Source organism: Camellia sinensis, chromosome 15 (assembly GCF_055761805.1).
Source record: "Camellia sinensis isolate YWXY chromosome 15, ASM5576180v1, whole genome shotgun sequence".
NCBI lineage: Eukaryota > Viridiplantae > Streptophyta > Magnoliopsida > Ericales > Theaceae > Camellia > Camellia sinensis.
Window position 1 is genome coordinate 62269313 of NC_138975.1, and position 20534 is coordinate 62289846.

A 20534-nucleotide genomic window follows, 5' to 3' on the forward strand; every position below is an offset into this window, starting at 1 on the left:
AATAAAATTCTTTTTTTTTTTACTTTTTTAATTCGTCTAGTTAAATAGAACCTAAAATCGTAAATTTCTTTTGAAATATTTTATAAAAAAGTTGACTAAAAATCGAAGAATTAAACACCCCCTCCCCCCCCCCCAAAAAAAAAGGTCATCCCAGACAAACCATAGTTAGTTTGATGTGATTCTGGTAAATAATCTGCTACTAATTGCAAAAAAGAAAAAAAGGTTGGACTAATAACTGGAGTAATGGGGATAGCAAAGTTACCATAATCGCCAATATAACCACGTTTACGGAGGCCTTTCTTGGTGGAGCATCCAACACTGCAAATGGACTCAATATTCTTAGGAGAAAAACCCTTGTCGTTGTTGAATACTAGCAATGTCACCGTAATGTCCCTTGAAGTTATCACAAACTCCAGCGATGGTTCTACTCCTTCCAAGTATTCATTGTCCTCTACATTCTATTATCATATTTTTGATTCATGATTATAAAAAAAAAAAATTAAAAAAGGCAATTATACTAACAATGTCTATAGTTTGGAGTTTGTGTCACTTTAGTCTTTGATTTTTCAATTGTCATATATTTGATCCTAAATTTTGAATCTCATTCTAAATAATGATAATTGAAGATATTGTTACTCCATTTGAAGGACAAAGTCGTCGTACAACTTATTTTGTGTTGGTTAACTTATATGTTATTTGAAATATAATGAATTTTTTTTAATGAATAATATTGGAACTTTTTTCGGTTATAAAGTTTTGTTTGGTTTGATTTTTAGAATCTATTTTCAATCTTTTTTCTAAGAAATTAAAAATTAAATTGGTGGAAAAAAAAACACATCATTTTTATATAACTTTATCTTTTGGGAGGGTAGAAATAATTTTTTTTGATATTTATTTTCGTTAAATTAGTTTTTATTTTTTCAAAAGTCAAACACATTATTGAACTAATATATTAAATCAAAAAATCCAAAATCTAAAAATATTTCGTATATTAAACATATTGATTATACATTAAAAGGCTAATAACCATCAATTACATGATAACCATCAAAAAATATATGTTCACAACTGATAGGCATGGCCCAGAAGGGCCCAACCCATGGTTACTATGGGTTCCCCACACAATTATTGATTAGTTATCATCATAAAGCCCAGCAGAACGGGCCCAACACCAAGCCTGATAGAGAACCCACAATAGTCAAGCCCAGGCACTAGCTAGACACGTGTCAAGCAAGAGTCCAGCCATGTAGTAGACAAAGATTTTACAAAATTATTGAACCCATGCGCCAAGCATTAAATGAGACTATCAAGGCATTAAATGCAATAAGACCTCTCACTCTGAAGTATAGTGAAATGGCCAAGGCCAACGACAAGTAGGTGGTGGACTTTCAGCTAATGAGACAGCATGAATGGACAAGGAAATGATTAAGAAGAGACATAGAGAAGCTTCTAAGGAACGTTTGAGACAAGTAACTCTCTCTCTCTTCATTCCTCTACGCTTAATTTCTCTAAGTTCCTATCCTCTCCATCTTCTTCATCTAATTTGAACGTCGAAGGGTCTGTAAGAAGGAACCATCCCCATTTCGGAATCTTCCTATTGGACTGTTGCAAGTGTGATCAGGAAGATGAAGGGCATCCAACTCGTAGAGCGTCGTACGCCGCCGACCAGACTGCATTATCAACAACAAAATATCAACAAAAATAACCATCTTTTACATGATAATCATCCAAACACATATTAAAAATTAATTTGGCAAAAAAAAAATGTAGAACATTTATCATTTTTATATAATTCTATCTTTAGTTAGTAGAAATAATTTTTAAAAATTAGAAAATAATTTGTTGAAATTTATTTTTGTCAAGCTAGTCATCTATCTTTAGTCATATATTTTATAAAATTGATGACTCTGCCCTTGAGCAACAATGTCTTCAATTGTTCTTATTTGAAATGAGATTCAAAATTCAAGATAAAATGTATTACAATAGAAAAGTCAGAGATTAAAGTGACATGAGCCCCAAACTATAAGAAACGTTAGTGTAATTTGTCCTAAAAAAAACAAAAAAAAATGTCATACCCAAGCACTATGAGTACACAGGATGTAAATACAAGTACATGAAGATGTAAAAAAGTCATAACTAAAGAAAAAAATTAGTTATAACTAAAGAAGAACGTGACGTAAATACAAGTACACATGATATGAAATGTGTATTGTAGAATTCTTCTTATGTTTAGGTTGCCCAAATTCAAACATAGAAAATTTATTTTGGTTTGTCCTAAACTAATGTTTTGCACTTTTTGAAAATAAAAAATAAAAAATAAAAAATCTCAAAAAATACAAAAATGAAACATAATAATCAAAATAATTTAAGTTATGTGCCACAAATAACTTAAATTCAAATTTGGATTTTGTTTAGCCAAAAATCCACTCTAAAATATATTGTTCATAAGGACAAGCTTAGATGAAATAACCAAAATATCCATATATATATGTGTGTGTGTGTGTGTGTGTGTGTGTGTAGACAAATTTTACTTTATTCCCCTATGGTTTGGTTCATATGCAGTTTTTACCCGCTAACGTTTGAAAATAACCACATAACCCCCAGGTGGTTTGTCGATTGAAGTGCATCATTAAACATTCCGCCTAACTTAACAGTAACTGTGAAACACGTGACAGACTAAGCGGTTTATATAGCAATTTTTAAACTTTAATGGGGTAAATCGCACATGGAATAAAGCACAGGAATTAAAGTGCACTTTGTCTTCCAAACAAAAAATAAAAATATAAGGGTATTTTAGTGTTTTTTATTTAATCGTTAACGGGCCTAATGGTGCATTTTAATTCACAAACCACAAGGGATTATGTGATCATTTTCAGACGTTTAGAGGGGTAAACCGCACATTACCCAAATCACAAGAATAAAGTGAAATTGGCCGTATATATAATATATACTTATCGTATATACTCATTTCAAACCCTTAAAATCTCAGGGGTGTTTTGGCAACCCAATAAAAAGCTAGTTTTTAGCTTTTTACTCATTTTGGGTTACATCATCTCTCATATTTTTACCCACAAAAAGACAAAATAGACTAAAAAAGCTAAAAGCCAGCTTTTAACCAACTTCACAAAACACCACTCAGTTCTCTCTCTCTCTCTTTTCTTTCTACTCTATCTCACTTTCTCTTTCCCTCGCTGTTCATCGTCGTCCATCAGTGGTGATGCCACTGCCAATGGTTTCACATCCGACATTGTTGAAGTCAGTTTTGTTGCGGGTGGAGACAAGAGGGGAGGAGTGGAGGAAAATGAAGAAGTTGTAGATGTTGAGAAGTATGTAAGCGAAGTGTTGTCGTGCTCTCTGTTGTTGCCATTTTCTCTGTCTGTCTGTCTGTCTCTCCTCCTTTTCTCTCTCATCTTTCATCACCACCGCAGTCAAAGCTTCGCTACCCTCCTTCGTGTCCGTCGGCACCAAAGCTCTGTCGTTATTATCGCGTCTCCACCACCGACATGAGATCCAGATCTAGATCTTTTAACTCTACGTCCTCCAGATTTAGATCCATCATTTTTGCTTCGATTAACTTTCCATTTCAACTTCAATCACACAAAAATCCCCTAATTTTTGAAATATTTTCCTTCAGTTTCCATGGTTGACAATGACATTGTATTTGAAGGTGGCTACATAGTGATTATAGTCATCGATGATCACGAACTCCGCATAAATCCTCGCTCAATTCTCTCTCAATTTGGATCGTTCGATCTCATCATCCTTGAGTTAGCCAATAGTGCCTTTTACACTGTCTCAATTTCCAAATCCCAGTGTATATATGCATACATGTATATGGATTATATGAATGTGTTTATAAAAGAAAATCGATTTCTATACATATAAATTGTGAAAAATATCGTGAAAATAATATTTTTGATTTGTTGGTGTTCGATTTGTGTGGGATTTTTTTTTTTTTTTTTTTTTTGTTGATCGATGTTGTTGCTGTTGACAATAAAACAGATTGTAACATTAAAAAAAAATTCGACAGATAGGAATTCCAACAAATATGTTCAAAATTTGAATAGATAATAAAGTTTGAGCAGGTCTGGAAAAAAATTGAATAGATAATAAAATTTGGATAGATAGATTTAAACAGATAAGCGAAAAAAATTTAACCGATAATAAAATTTGGACATATATTTGAGCAGATAAGGAAAAAATTAAATAGATAAAAAATATTTGAACCTAATGTCTCATATCGTCCTTAGATTGGACTTTTTAATAATTTCTATATATTATATTTCAATATGATTTAATCCAAATGATGAGAAATTTTTTTGTAACTTATAATATTTTATGTTTATTATAGAGCACTCGGGCCATAAATCTAATTTTGAAATTGAGACAAATTAGTCCAAATTCTATTATTTTAAACCATAACAACAGTACAATTTAAAAGATTATATTATCCTCATCTATCTATCTTTTGTCTATAGGGGTGTTTGGGAAGTTGGTTATTTTAATAGATTATTTTAATTTTTGACTATTTTAATAGGCTAAAATAGTTATGTTTGGGAAGAAGGTTAGATTTTTTTTGTAATTTGATGTGATGTTTGTAAGGAAAAAATTGAAATAATTATGGGTTGAATGTGACATTTTATATTATTGACTATTTTAATTTATTTTTCCTTTTAGGCCTCATTTGTCAACTACACATTTTAGCCAAAAAGTTACTATAAATTGTCACATCATATTCTCTACTTTTTTGTACATCTTTTCGTAAAAAATTAAAAAATTACTAAAATAGTTTATTTCCAAACGAGGCCTTAGTACTATTTTAGCTCAAAAAGCCAAAAAATATATTGCCAAACATGTCCCCCACTTATCTATCTCTCTCTCCCGCAACTTTTTAGGAAATTTTTAGGCGATATTAGGCCTAGTTCGGGAACATGCTATTTTAGTAATTTTTTGACATTTTATGAAAGATGTGCAGAAATGTAAAAATAGTGATTTGATAACTTATAATGACTTTTTAACTAAAATGTATAGTTGACAAACGAGACCTTAAACTCATTATGAGATAAGCTGATTGTTCTTCAAAGAGGTGCTTGTTTCAATTGAGGTCGTTCCGTTCCCGTTTTCGTTCTTGTTCCCGTTGTTGGCTCTAGACATTACTATTTTTGCATCGTCGATATCATTGCCAGCAGCTTCCAAGCCCCTCCAACACTCCCGATGCCTCTATAAATGCAAAAATCCATCCAAAAATGGCTCCTTTATACTGTTGACGGGAAGATTCTACTGTCAAATCCTTCTCCTCTATAGCCTACAGCAACCTGCTCCTGTGGAACCTCACCGCTTCCAAACCCATCTAAGCTCCTTTTGAACTCCTATAGCAACCCACCATTTAGCTTTGTGAGCAACTAGTTAACTTAAACCAACATTTTTCTAAGAATTCAAAATGAGGGACTATAGAGAGAAATGAGATTTTAAAGCAAGAAACAATTAAATTTAGTTTGAGAGAGAAAATTGTATTGTTGGGTATATTTCTTTAGTGGAGCATGAGACAATTGGTTTTCTCAAAGAATAATTAATTTAGTATGGTATTAAATATAATATATTTTATATATATCATATTAGACTTTTACGTCATGTTTGATTCACAAGATTAATAGTGAAATATTAATAATCCTATTAAATTAGTGTGGTATTCACTATCCGATTGGATTAATATCCATTGGATTAATAATCCCACCCCTACCCCATTACTAATAATCCTACAAATTTGTTAGATTAATTATCCATTGGATTAATAATCCTAAACCAAAATGTTAAAACAAACATAGGATAATTGGGCGCACGGATTAATAATTCCAATCCCATGCTCTAATCCACCCAATCAAACATGCCCTTAAAGTCCAATGGAGTATTAAAATGTGTTTGGTGACATTTAACATTATTGAATTATTTGTTTGGGGAGTCCAAGAGACATCAATACACTTTGTATTGATTAGTGGCTGTTGATATATTTGAGCAATGTCATATAAATAAAAAAAATTCATAGAAAAATATTAGAGATTCCAAATATTTTATCAAATATTTTACCAAATGTTTCATACTCTCATACATAATTATGTGGCTTATGATGGACCGTTAATTTCAAAACAAAACACTATTAAAGATGAATTTATTTACAATAAAAATATTATTACATTAGTTTTCTCAAGTTTTTTTTGTTTTGTTTTGTTTTTTTTGATTTTTTTTGGTTTTATAAATTTTATGTAAGAATATAATTTCCTGATATATTTTTGATATATCTATTCGCTGGGTTTGTTCAACCTACGAGGCTGTGTGTATTGATTGGGGCAACAACAATACTTTGCAATCTTTATTCATTGCTTCGAAGACTTGGTGCTCCTGCCTTTGTCTGTTTATCAACTCTACATCGAAGGTACTTCACTGTTCTATTTTGTTTTGCTTCGAAGGACAGTTTTGGAAGCGTATCGGCAGTCACTGTGAGGACTGGTTTAGGCCTATGATCCTGGGTCTTTTACAATTTGTTTGAAGATATTTATTAACTTGTTAGATGAGGTCTTTCTTGTTGATTATTTGGAATTTATTTAAGATAGTTATGAGACCTTTGTGTCTCGGTTGTAATCATTTGTAAACTTTTGGTTGATAGTGAAATTGGAATACGGTCCTGTGGACGTACCTTTACATAAAGAGAATTACGTGAAAATTCTTGTGTCGTTATCGATTCAACTTTTCCACAATATTTTTATTTCCTTCGATTGATTTACACTCGTGAAAAATCATCTATTTTTTCTAAGATGTATGGCGGAGGACCCAAAAGGTGGGGGTGCTTGCGGTTCAGTTTTGAACGGTTCAGTTTGCGGTTTGGATCTGCCTACAGGTTTGGATCTGCCTACATATGTGCAGTTTAGGAAAAATTGAATCTGCAACTGCCCGCAGTGCGGATTGCGGTTTGTGTGGATAGGGTTCGCGGATGTGGGGCAGTTGCGGGTAGTTTGCGGATTAGACTTTTTCCTTTAAAAATTTATTTTTGAGCCTTTCCCCTCCCTCCCCGTTTTGTAAATATTTATTTTGGGCCATTTTTCCCCTATTTTTCTAAAATGCTCAACATTAATAATTAATGAATTAAAACTTATAAAACTAAAAATATAATAAAATCAATTCATAATACAAGCAAATCATTCAAAATCCTAAACTTTTGAATAAAATCATAAAGTAACACAAGCACATTGTATGGGAGAGAAATATTCGCTTCGCTCGGTACCTCCTTGCTACCAAGCTCATCTCACTCCGTTAGGACTCCATCGTACTCTGAACAAGACAAAGGTGAGCTACCTGGCGGGTGGGTTTGCCAGAAAACCCCTTTGGTGGTCAAGTTAGCTTTCTGGAGAAGAGAGAAGGCAAAACAATGTAGAGAGAGAGTTCGAAATTGCTTACCTCCAACGTCTGCTTGCTCTTCCTTTTCAAGGCTGGTCATGCAGTCTCAGAGATTGTGGGCGCACTACCCCTATTGTCTTTTACTGGACAGGCGACTGTGCTCCTCTCTATATTTCTTACACGTGGAGAGACCAAAACCACCAAGTAGTGTTTGTCGCACCGCCAAACGGTATTAACGCATACAAGGAATGGATTCCTCTCTTCTCGTTATTGATCTACGTGGAATACTTGACCGGGCTATTACTTGTGAACCATAAACATCACGTCGACCACCTTGATGCTGAGCTAAATCAAACCAATCTTTTAGAAGTTACGTGCCCGGTCAAATCCCCAACGGCATCGTCTAGAACCGACTGAAGGTGGGTACGCTGTTCGTCATCTCTGCTACACATTGCGATCCCATGGACCATCTCTGTCTCAACTAATGTAGCCCGAACCATCTACAGCTCGGCCGTCATGTGGTTCTGCTACCTAGAACCTCAATACCGAGGCAGTTCAGCCCACCGACGTGAGCCAGTTCGGCCAGGTTTGGCCCGACACAATATTCTGTGTAGGTCCAGCTTGGCCCAACACCATATTCCGTGTGGGCCCAGCTCGGCCCACCACATCCCAGACAACCTTAATCCGCCCAACCTAACACCACATTCTGTGTTGGTGTAGCTCGGCCACTGTTCGGCATAAATCTCTCTCTCAATTGCCCCTTAATCCTCTCCAAGCTGAATGTGAATGAGATTACCTTTCCTAACCGAGCCATCCATTTTGGCCGGTCGTCGAGACTTGTGTCAGTTGTCTTGTCATCAATCAATTAGCCGTACTGACAACCCATCATTTCAATGCCACGTGGCCTTTCCTAATTGGTTCCATGCAACCCTACATCTGTCCCCATTATCTCTGAAATTTGAAAAGTTGGCGCCTTTTCATCATCACCTATATGCACACAAAAGGTCAGACCTCCTCTCATCACTGTTCATTTCCTCTGCACAAAACCCTAAACCCTTGAGCTTCTGCCACCGTCGCTGTCGCCGTCGTTGCTCCCATTTGCACCGCTTCCAGTGTTTTTTATCCTCATGAACATCGCAATAGAGGTCAAGGTCGATTGGATCTTGATTTGGCATCCAAATCTGTAAGTTCTTCTCGTTTTTATCTCTTTTTCATTGTTTTTCTTTGTTTTCTTCGAGTTTTTCTTGTCTGGGATTGTCAAAATTCTGGCAATACCCCTCTCGTGGGGTAAAAACTAATAGATATTCGCAGAAATTAGGCAAACCCGCAACTAAAAACATAAATGAGGCCTCTATGCCCCTCATTTCCCTCCGTTGTAGTATACGAACTTGAATTTAGGATGAATAGTGTAACCTTTAGGCAAAGTCGAGCAAAAAATTGACTTTTGATCCACAAATTGCTCCAAACGGGGCTAAAACATGTTTATGGTCCCTTTAAATGATTTTGACCGCGCTAGAAGCCAGCGGGAACATTTAGCCAAGATAAGAGCCAGCTATTTAGGGGCAGAGGTCAGATCGGCCTATGACTGAATAAAAGTCGCGTCTTTTTTAACCGAATGAAATTCACAAAAGCCGCGCACTTGATGTCGCCCTAATACTTGCACTTTTTTGTCATAATGCAGACTGAACTAGGATCGACCAGGCACACCTCAACATCGTAAGCAGTGAAACTCAAAGACTGAGCAAATAATCACCAGAACCGCTTAATTTCAGCCGAGCTATTATCAAATTCACCATACAAAATAAGACCGGGGTAAATGGGAAAATACCAATTTATGGTTAGTTCACCAGGTACCATTGCTGAGTTTCGTAGGGAATTCAACATTCTAGACGATGTCCACTTAGAGCTGGACAAAAAATGAGACACTCCCTGGGACAAATTGGATGCCTACCCTTTCACTATTGTGTCTATAGTCGAAGGCGGCCTCCGCTTCCTGGTCCAGCCTCTAGTCTGCGAGTTTTTGAGGTAGACTAGGTTGTGCTCAACCCAGGTCTCCAAAAACACATACAAAATAATAATGGCATGGTTGCGCTGAACTGCATCCTCAGTTTGAACCTCGGCCTTGCCGAAATATTCCACCAATATGTACTTAGCAAAAATAAAGGAGGCTTTTGTTGGTACCTCAAGGTTAGGAAAGGCCGAGCAAAACTTATAGAGGGTAACCCAAACAAAGAATTAAACGACAATGATTTTCTATTGATGTCTGGCAATTATGAAGACACTGAGGCACCCATACCGGGCTGGTACATACGTAAAAATTTTGGGAGCGCTGGTGAACAGCCTATCACTGTTTAAATTTTTGTATTTGACCTGTTTGTGCTGATCTAACACTTGGGAATTTTTATGCAGATTACACACTCTTAGTGGAGGATTATTCTCAAGCCAATCAGGAGGCCATCAGAGTTGGTATGTGGTATCCGGCAGGGGAATGAGGGCCCCAAAAGCTACTCGGATACTAACTGAGCTACCAGCGTACTGCACCACATAAGAGCAAGGTCATTGATTTTCTTCGTGCCCCCTCTCCAGAGTCGGATCCAATTTTTTCGCCTATCAAACTTGTTCCCTTAACCGCCGAACAGTAAATGACTAAGATTCGCGCTATCAAGTCCATGATCATAGGTGGGCCGAGCGATTCTCAACTGGCCGAAACAGCTAGGGGCCAATCATCGTGCCCATTTGCGCAGGAATCTGGGTTCGTGCTGGCCCTAGCCAGCGAGTAAGTTTCTGGTCGGTCTTAAAAGAGACCAAGGGGGACTTCGACTGAGCAGTGCTTGGTTGATGAGGATTCCACTGATCTACCTTCTGCTGACTAAGGAGAGTAGACTGAACCGACCCCAGTCGAGCAATCTGGTCACCCCATTGCCCCTCCGGTCTGGTCGCCCGAGCTGAAGTACAAAGGCTGAGCAGTGACAATGACTGATTTAGTCTATGCTGACAAGATTACTTGCTGGGGTTCAATATGACCAAGGGGCTGCTCCTGCCAGCGGACATGAAGAAGCATGAGGAGTTTTCCGACCTAAAGGTCCTCAAGTCGGCTGCGAAGTCCATTGTGTTGGTAAGTAAGCAAACCTCTTTGTTACCAAGTTACTGTTTGGTTTCAATGCATTAACTGCTTCTGTGTTGTAGGCCGCGCAGAAAAACTACCTCGTACACGAACGCATGGTCTCAGTACGACAGAGTCTGCGAGAGGCAATAGTTGACAATAAGACCAAAACGGCTGAGCTAGACAAACTAAAGGCCGCTCAGGAAGCAGTAATTACTGAGTGAGACCAGCTGGCCGAGCGGCTGGTGAGGACGGAGGAAGATAAGAAGAAGGCCCTGTAGGCGAACAAAGCCAGATATATAGCCGAGTTACGTAAGTTGCATGATGCCCACAAAGTCGAGTTGGAGAAATTGGTGGATGACGCTAAAGATCGCGGCTATACTGAGGGCAAAAAAACATATGCACGACAGGTGGAAGCGATGAAGGACATTTTTTTTCAGTGCGGTTGGAAGGCTGCAGTGGAAAAACTTGGCCATGTGTAAGATTTTGAGGTGTTCAAGAACTCGTCGTCTGCCTTCATTTCAGCTCATATGTAGTTGTATGCAAGCGTCGTGCAACAAAAACTCATTGAAGAGGCGAAACTAGCTGGTGCGGCCAAGGTGTCTGCCGCTCAACCAGCCGGCCAGAGTCCAACGCTTAGAGGGTCCAAGGAAAGGGCTTCTCCTACCGAGGACAAGCTCGAGCTAGAGGGTAATCCGGTGCTCGGCGTGGAGGAAGAGGCCGAGGTAGAAGTGACTGATCAAGCCAACACTGTGGACCTGGATTGAGCTTTCTTTTGCCCTCCTTTTGCCCTTTTGTTTGTTGTTGTTGCCTTTTTTTTTTTTTTAATGTAGCCAGGCTGTCAGCCCCACCTTTTGTAACCAAACTATGTTATGAATGAAAATCATCTACTTTTTGCTCAAAAAATGAATTTGTTTTCTTCAATTTCACTTCTTCGTTTGAATGACTGTAATGTTATCTTGTATAATGGCCGAGCTAATTTGCATAAATGTGAAGTGTACTTGGACGTGTCGAGCTAATTTTCGCTCAACTAAGACAGTACAAATGTAAAATAACTTTTTGCTTAATGGACTTAGCCAATCCAAATTTGGGGAAGCACAACGTCTCCCCGAGCAGATATCAGCTTGGCACAAGAAGCGAAAAGTTGCCTTTTAAATTGAATCAGTTCCCCTCCCCCCCGGTTGAGCAAAATCAGCTCAGGGTAATGAGCGAACTCAACTTGGTTTCAAATCAGAAGTTGGGCAGAACACCAACTTTCTTCCTGGTGAGCAAAAACATATCAGTTAGATGAGTGAACAACATTTTTCTCTCCGGCGAGCAAAATTAGCTCAAGGGTGAGTAAAATCAGCTCGGATTCTATGGTCAAAAATTGGGCACAACACCACTTTCCCTTTTAGCGAGAAAAATCAGCTTGGGAAAGGATAAACAAAGTCAACTCAGAACAAACGATCACAATTGGGGATAATACCAACTGTTAGCACGGTGGGCAAAGTCAGCCCGGGTGGAGCAAAATCAGCTCGGTCTCATGCCTTAGGCTAGTCATAACACCAACTTTCTGTACGATGTGCCATTTAAACTGAGATCGAGTTGCCCCTAGTACCTAGTAGTTTAATGCAACACTTTAATATGAAAGGAGGGAAGGATAAACATAACCACATGATACAGAGATAAATAAGAGGGCTCTTTCCATTGCTCATCAAACATTACACACAGTGCCAAAAGGCCAAGTTTGAATAAAGGAAAAATAATTATATTTCAGAAGTAAAACAACTTGAGGTTGGCCGCATGCGATGGTCTTGGGATAGCTCTGCTGTCCAAGTCCTCCAGATGGTATGCCCTTTTGTCAGCCAGGCCAATTATCTTGTACGGCCCTTCCCAATTTGCACCCAATTTGCCCTCTCCAAGGACCAGTGTGTTGCCCATCACATTCCTCAAGAACCAGTCCCCAACTTTGAACAGACGTTGATGCCCGGTCTTGTTGTATTTCTTGGAGAGCTCTTGTTGATAGTCCGTAATGTGAATTAGCGCCCTTTCCATTCTTTCTTTAGCTAGATCCAACTCTAGGGCGATAGCTTCACTGTTCAAGTCAGGCTCAAAATTTCTAGATCGGATGGTTGGCATACCGATCTCTAAGAATATGACTGCCTCCATGCCATAAGCCAAGACGAATGGAGTTTTCCTAGTTGAACGTCTTGGGGTAGTTCGGTATGCCTAGAGCACGTTAGAGAGTTCCTCAACCCACATCCCTTTGGCTTTTTCCATCCGTTTCTTCAGCTCGTCCAAGATTGTCTTGTTTGAAACTTCAACTTGACCATTTGATTAAGGGTGGGCCAGTGTAGAATTGTAGAACTCAATCTTCAACTCTTCGCAAAATCTACGGAAGAGTTTCCCATCAAACTGCATACCATTATCTAAGATGAGGGCCTTTGGGACGCCGAACCAAGTAATGACATTCTGCCAGACGAACTTCTTTACATCTTTCTCCTTAATGGTAGCCAATGGCTTGGCTTTCATCTATTTGGTGAAGTAGTAAGTAGCGACAATGAAAAATTTGCGGTTGCTCGAAGCAGTTGAAAGTGGTCCCACAATGTCCAGCCCCCAAAGTGCAAATGATCAAGGACTCGTTAAAGGGAGCAACTCTTTGGCCGACTTGTGGATTTGGTGAGGAAATTTTTGGCATTTTTCGTATTTGCAAAAATATTTCAGCGCATTGGCCTGCATATACGGCCATCAATAGCCTTGAGATATTGCTCAGTATGCCAGTGATCTTCCTCCAATGTGGCTACCACAGACGCCTTCATGAATTTCAAAGAGGAAAGCTTCAACCTTGCTGAGATTGACACATTTCAGGTATGGCCCAGTAAAGGACTTTTCATACACAGCGCCAGATGAAAAGAGCCAAAACTGCTTAGACTTGGCCCGTATCTTGTTGGCTTTCTTGTTTTCGGCGGGCAAGACTCGATCATTTAGGAAGGAGATGACAGGATCCATCCAGGAAGGTCCCAGGTCGGTGCACAATACTTCGGGCGCCTTTGGTTCTTCGATGCTAGGTCGGGGTAAAAACTCGATCATCAAAGGATTGGGAAATGTGGTTTGCATAGATGCCAGGCCGGCCAATTCATCTGCTTGACTATTCTCCTTACGGTCGATTTGCTCCATTCTTATTGCGATTTTTTTTTTATCTCAGTGCATACCAATGCTTGATACTTGACTGTCCTTTCATCCTTGGCCTTATGTTTCCCAGAGACCTGATTGACCACCAGTTTGGAGTCGCTGAATACCATAAGCTCAGATGCCTTCATTCATAAAGCGCTCTTTAGGCCAACAAGGAGGGCTTTGTATTCTGCCTTATTGTTGGATGCTGGAAATCCAAGCGTGATAGCATGCTTAGTGGTTAGTCCGTCTGGCAAGGTTAATACAACCCCTAGGCTGGCGCCATGTCTATTAGAGGCTCCATTAATGAAGAGCTTCCACATCTCGCTAATGAGCAATTTCCAGCAGTTGGATGGGTTCTGAGAGTTTCTTAAATTCAAGGCTTAGGTCAGCTCTGCACGTAACTTTCCTGCATGGTCATCTAGCTTGTCATTTGGTAGATCGGTCGGCTCTTCCCCTGCTCGCTCAGGATCGTCTTGCCTTTCTATTGCTTGTACCTCACCTCCCTTTGGTGGCATTGAACCTATGGGTTGTGTTAAATCCGTACTAGCCAAATCAATAGGACAGACAGAGTGAGTGCCAGGGGCAAATTCTGCCAGTGGGCGTGCAAATAGTGTGCCAACTTTCTGGAGGCCATCATGAAAGCTAGAGCCAATTTTTCAAGCGGCAGATATCTCGATTTAGATGGGAACAATGTTTTGCTGACATAGAAAATAAGAAGGTGTTGAATTCCCTCAGCTCGGACAAGCACAACACTCACTGCGTGCTAAGAAACGGCCAAGTATAGATAGAGCTGTTCGCCTGGTTGTGGAGTGACTAGGATTGGAGTGGAAGAAAGATATGCCTTTAGGTCCGTCAAGGCCCTGTCGCATTCTTAGCTTTCAAAGTCTTGAAAAATGGCCTGCAACAATCTGATGACCGGTTGATAAATCTGTTCAACGTGGCTGCCATTCCTGTAAGATGTTGTATGTGCTTTCTGGAATTTGGTTGTTCCAGCTCTTAGATTGCCTTGATCTGTGAAGGGTCAGCTTTAATTCCTCGGTTGGTGACCAAAAAGCCCAGAAATTTTCTAGTTCCTACTTTGAAAGGATACTTGGATGCATTCAAGTGCAATTTGTGGAGTTTGAGTATAGCAAACATCTCAGCTAGGTCGTGCGAGGAGTTGGGACTCATCTTTTTGTCTTCAATACCATGTCATCAATGTAGACCTCCATAATGCGACCAAGGAGAGGGGCAAAAATTTTGGTCACCATCCTTTGAAACATCGCCCCGACGTTCTTGAGGCCAAATGGCATAACCTTGTAGCAGTACAAGCCTCTTGGCGTGGTGAAGGATGTGATCTCTCTGTCTGGCTTGTACATGGCTATTTGGTGGTAGCCACGGTATGCATCTAGGAAGCTAAACCTTTGGTGACCAGTGGTAAGATCTACCAGCTGGTCAATCCTTGGGAGTGGAAAGCTATCCTTCAGATAGGCATGGTTGACCATCTTGTAATCGACGCATACCCGCCATTTTCTATTCTTGTTAGGCAGTACCACCGTGTTAGAGATCCATCTGGGATATTGCACCTCCTCAATTGCCCTAGCCTCTGAAGACGTTCCCGAACGCCCCGGGAGAAATCCCGTTTTGTTCATTTGGGGCTTACTACAGTTCAGGACTCAATGTCACGGTCTTGTATCTAATCTCACAGAGTGCAATGCAAGACCGATGAATCATCAAAGAGTCCAAACCCGGCAAATCGTTTTGAAAAACTAATTTTTAGAAAAGAAATGCCAAACATGGACTGCTTTGCCAGATACAGAGTCGCCACCTAAATATTTTTATTTTTGGGGGAATTTAGAAAACCCTGACTCGTGCCTAAGGCCACGTGTCTGTCATCACCAAAGTTGCTTCAACTCGGGAACTTGGGTACGATTGGGGAAGGTCACTTCGTAAGCACCCCCGCTCGCCCGATTAAACATCGGCCTCTACTATCCTTGAATATCGAGTTTTGAAAACATTATGTGCTCTTATTCTGGTTATTTAGCCTAGAATTACTATGTGATGCATACAACATACAAGTATAGATTGGATTGCCTAAGTTGGAACAAAGCATCGCATATCCGTTTGTTTTGAAAAATGGATTGAAGTTTGCTACTCGTAAGTAGGCTAAAACACGGATTTTAATGAATTATTCCAACTCAAGCATCCCAACCTTCACCCACAGGCATTCAGGCAGTTATATCACATAAGCAAATAGCCTCATGGTAAGCATGCTACCATGGCAGTCACTCACACGCATGCAAGGATGCTAAAGCATAAATACTTACCGAGTACTCCAAGCCAAAACAGAAACTAGTTAGTAATCAATGCATGATCCTAGTTCATGTTAAGATGGCTAATGCAACACATGCAAAAATGCAACTAGGATAGGCTCGGCTATTCTAAACATGGCATATGAAATGCAACAGATAACATGTATTCAACTTGGAATTGAAATACAATGCAGTTAGCATGATGCGCCGAGCTCGGTGCATGCAACACAGATGAATGATGCAAATATGCGAGCATAAGTATGCTAATTGAAACATGCCCTAAACTAACCATCAAAAGCTAGTAAATAAAAGGGAGAAAGGCGTGGGGTTGGAAGACATACATCACACGTACGCACACTTATTACAACATTGCCCTCCTCGGAGGGTCCGAATAAATAATACAAACCAAATAAATAATTAACTACTCTAGCTAATTAAATATTACAAAATTCTAATTAATTAACAAATTAATTATAAAAGAAGGTGGCCGCAGCCCTGCCTCGGAATGATGGGACGATGCATGCTCGATTCGCCTCGCTCGAAAACCCATTGCCATGCCACAGTTGCCTCTATTAGCACTATTCTGCACCTCTGAGAGCTGTGAAAATACTTGTGATGCTTTTGGAACACTTCCATAGCACCGTGGGATGTCACCGGCCATAATGCAAGTCCACCGGCCATTGAAATACAGTTATCGACCAAAAGTGCAACCACCGGCTAGACTTTTTTAGTCGACCGGCACTAAAAGTTGTCGACCGGCCATTTCTTCCTGCAGAACACTGGTTTTGTTGCAGTAGAGGACAGACAGTGCATGGCAAGGTATTTTCAAGGCAATGTGTGCATAGCTACTCTCCCTATCATGCAATGAACTCAAGGGAGCATGGATCTCGGTCCTCGGGCCACCAATCACGTATTTCGATGCATGATGGCCAAAGGTGCCAAGTTTGCAAATCAAAGTAAAATGAATGCAACGAAAATAAATGAATGCTACACACTCTATCATGTTGGGATCAAGAGTGTCGGCGACCGAGGATTGAGGCGTATTTCGTCACTTTAAGTACGAACACACCCCATACCTCATGTTTGGTTTGATACCCAAACCAAACACAATGCAATGCATGTATGCAATATGGCTCAAATATGCAAAATGGTTCAAGTATGCAATATGGGGCTAAGTTAGCAAAGCATGCCAAATGCGATGCAACCTAAACATGCAAATGTAAAATGTGATAAGCATGCAAGATACAATGCAATACAACCTAACATGCAGGCTAAGCTAATGTAACGAGAACATGCAAACTTGATATAATGCAAGTATGCAAATGATGTAACAAGATGCAACATGCCAAACATGCAACTATGTACAAGGGTGGGCTTAAACCGAAATGGGAGGCCTCAGCCATGCCCCAAAACAATGGCCAAAATACCAAAATTAAGGCACCAATATGCAAGATAAACATGCACACATGTTGGTTCATCAACTAGGCCACAGTGCACAACCTTCAAATATGAGCGAGATGTGATAAATATGAGGATATGACATTACAATAAACTCTGAAATCACATGAAGAATGATGCCAAATCGACTACACAATGCAAACATGGCATGTTAATGGAGTTAAAGCTCAAAGCTAGCTACGGGACTTGAACCATGACTATGTCAACCAAGCCCCAAATGGTCGAGGCGACCCAAAATAGTCCTGAGGCAGACCGAAGTGAAGCTAAAACTCATATGGAACAAAGCCAAAACATGCTATGAAGAAAGGCACAAAACAAAATGCCTACAAGGCCAAAAAGGGCAAATGCACTACACCTCTTATTACCGAACATGGCATGACTTAGACTAATGAAGTCAGAGTTAAAACAAGTCAAAATAAGCCCCAAAACCCACTGATATGGCAGCCTAAAGACTTAAACAAAGAGGCATGCATAATGGCCTAATCATGGAGTATAAGACAACAACTCTTCAAAGCATTGAAAGGGTGTGAAATGCAAGCATACGAGCATGGAACACGGACTGAAATGGCATGAGAAGTGATTCCAAATCACTGAAATAACCCAAATGAAGCATGCTCAAGACTCACACACCCAAGACTAACAAGCCAAAATGCAAGGTGGCTATACAAAGCATGGCAAGCATGACCAAATCGACACCAATTAGAGCTTAAACATGGTAAAACATGACTAAAAGCTTCACAAAGATAAGTCAAAACATGCAAGCATGGTGGTCTAAATGCATGATGCATTTCTAGACAAAATAGAGGAATGCAAGGCAAGTGTAATATGCATGCAATGGACTAACAATCCAACCAAAAACAAAGGTATAATATGATCAAATAACACCAAAAACCCTCTAAAATGGAGCCAAAATTGACTAAGCATGCATGCTACCTTTATGAGCCAAAAACACAAGCAAAGGAGACACAAAGGGAGAGGGGTGCCCCTCCCCTATACATGACCTCAAAACCACTTCTTCACCACTGAAAATCCTTTGGATTTCAGTGGTGAGAAGGCCAATACACGAAGGTACCAAAGCTCAACGAGAAAAGTACAAAAAAAGGCCAAACAAGGCCTAAGAGGGGGTAGACAACCCCCAACCCAAAATCAACCTTAAACAAACATCTTAAGCATGAAAATATAGAACTTTTATTAGTTATACGCTAAGCTTAAAGCAGCATACAAGATAGGTTAAAAGCTTGTACAAAAATGGAGAATATAAAGCAAATAGTGCTCACCCTTCAAGAACACTTCAAGAACACCAACCCCAGCCCCTTTCTCTGATCAAAACCAACCTAAAAGCTCTGAAACCAGTCCCTCAACACCTCAGTAACCAAAGTATGGTGTAACACTAGGTGCCTTAGTGCAAAAATAGGAACAAAAACACACTTTTGAACACTATTACACACACAATCTAGAGAGAGAGGGAGATATAGAGAGAGAGTGGTCTATGTGATATATATCTCTGGTATATATATCTAATTTGCTCAACCTCTCTAAAGGAGAAGGGAGGCCCTCTTTTATAGAACAAAAAGGGCCTAAGCTTCTTGGAGAAGCTAAGACAAAGGGGTCAAGCTTCCTTAAGAAGCTAGAACAAGGGTTCAAGCTTCTTGGGGAAGCTAAGGCAAAGGTCCAAGCTTCTTGGGGAAGCTAAGGCAAAGGGTTCAAGCTTCCTCAAGAAGCTAGAGCAAAAGGGTGCAAAGGGTGCAAATCCTCTATACATGTGTATGGAGGACAGGTATGTGTGCTCTAGCTGGCACAACTGGCATGCAAAATGCTTGAAAAAGGCAAAAAAGAAGCCCCGGCCAGAAAATATGGCCGATTGACTAAACAAACGGCCGGCCGACCAAAAATAATGCCGACCAGCCTTACCAATGGCCAGTAGCAACAAAATAGGGCCGGTGGCCTCAAGCCAAGGCCGGTGAGGTGTGGGGATGACCAACAAGCCATTCTCTGCCCTCAGAAGCAAAAACAAACAAGTTCTTGGTCCACAACCAAGCACTAACCAGGCAAGTTAAGAGATCCTGAGGCAAGGCACACGACCGAGACCTTCGGGAACTCAAAACGAACACGAACATGGATGATCATCGAGTGTTCAGACGATGACATCCAAGTCTTGAAGACGGTCAAAAATGGGGTGTCTACAGCCTCCAACAAGTTTTTGACCTCCTTCGTCACTACCATGGTGTAGGGCTGAGTGCCAAGTTCATTATATGACCGGCCGAGCATTTGGAAAGACATTCAATTGATGACAAATGAAGCTTGGGTTGATGCCAGACATATTGTAAGGCATCCATGCAAACACCTCAATATTAGAGACCAGGAAGTTGACAAAGTCCATCCGCTCGGTGTTAGACAATGATGAGCCCAAGAGAAAGAATTTGCTCAGATCATTCTTATCAATCCGAACCCTCACTAAGTCTTCAACTAATTTCTCTTTAGCTTTTCATCCCACGTCTTCTAGGACCTCCTTGTCTTCTAGTCTTTTTATCATTTGGACGAAGCCCTTTGTTGTTCGGTTGCTGTTGACCTATACGAAGCATTGTTTTGACATGACTTGGTCTCTCCAAACTTCTTCTATTTGCCCAGTTGGGCCTAGGAAGCGCATGACCTGGTGATAAGTTGAGGCCACTACTTGTATGGCGTGTAACCAATTCCTCCCCAAGATCGGATTGTATGTCGATGGGACCTTTAGCACCTAGAACTCTATTTGCTTCGTTACTGACCCTGCTTTGACTGGCAATATGATCTTCTCGATCGGCCATTCCAGCTGTGAGTTAAAGCTAACCAAAGGAGACGTTGTTGGAGCCAAGTCCTTGTCCTCCAACTTCATTTGTTTGAACGCATCATAGTACATGATCTCGACCGAACTCCGCTGGTCGATCAGCATTCTTTTGATGTTGAAGTCTTTGACGCAAAGTGTCATAACTAAGGTGTCGTTGTGAGGGGTTTGAATTCTTTCTAAGTCTCTACTGGAAAAGCTCATGATGTCTTATATCTTGATCCTTTTCTTTCTTCACGGCGGGCTGAACAGAGAGCACTTCCCTCATGTGCTCAACCTTCTTAATCATCTCCTGAGCTTGTATACTCACGCTAGC

The 20534-nt window shown here is 40.0% G+C and overlaps 1 long non-coding RNA gene across 1 annotated transcript in view; it reads right to left on the reverse strand.

The window, feature by feature from the left end:
• Positions 1–974: 974 nt before the first annotated feature.
• The window catches only part of LOC114296723 (uncharacterized), a 30531-nt gene continuing 10971 nt past the window's right edge, over positions 975–20534 (reverse strand). The window contains exon 3 of the long non-coding RNA XR_014356266.1: positions 975–1670. This is a non-coding gene — a long non-coding RNA (uncharacterized LOC114296723). The remainder of the gene's footprint in view (positions 1671–20534) is intronic.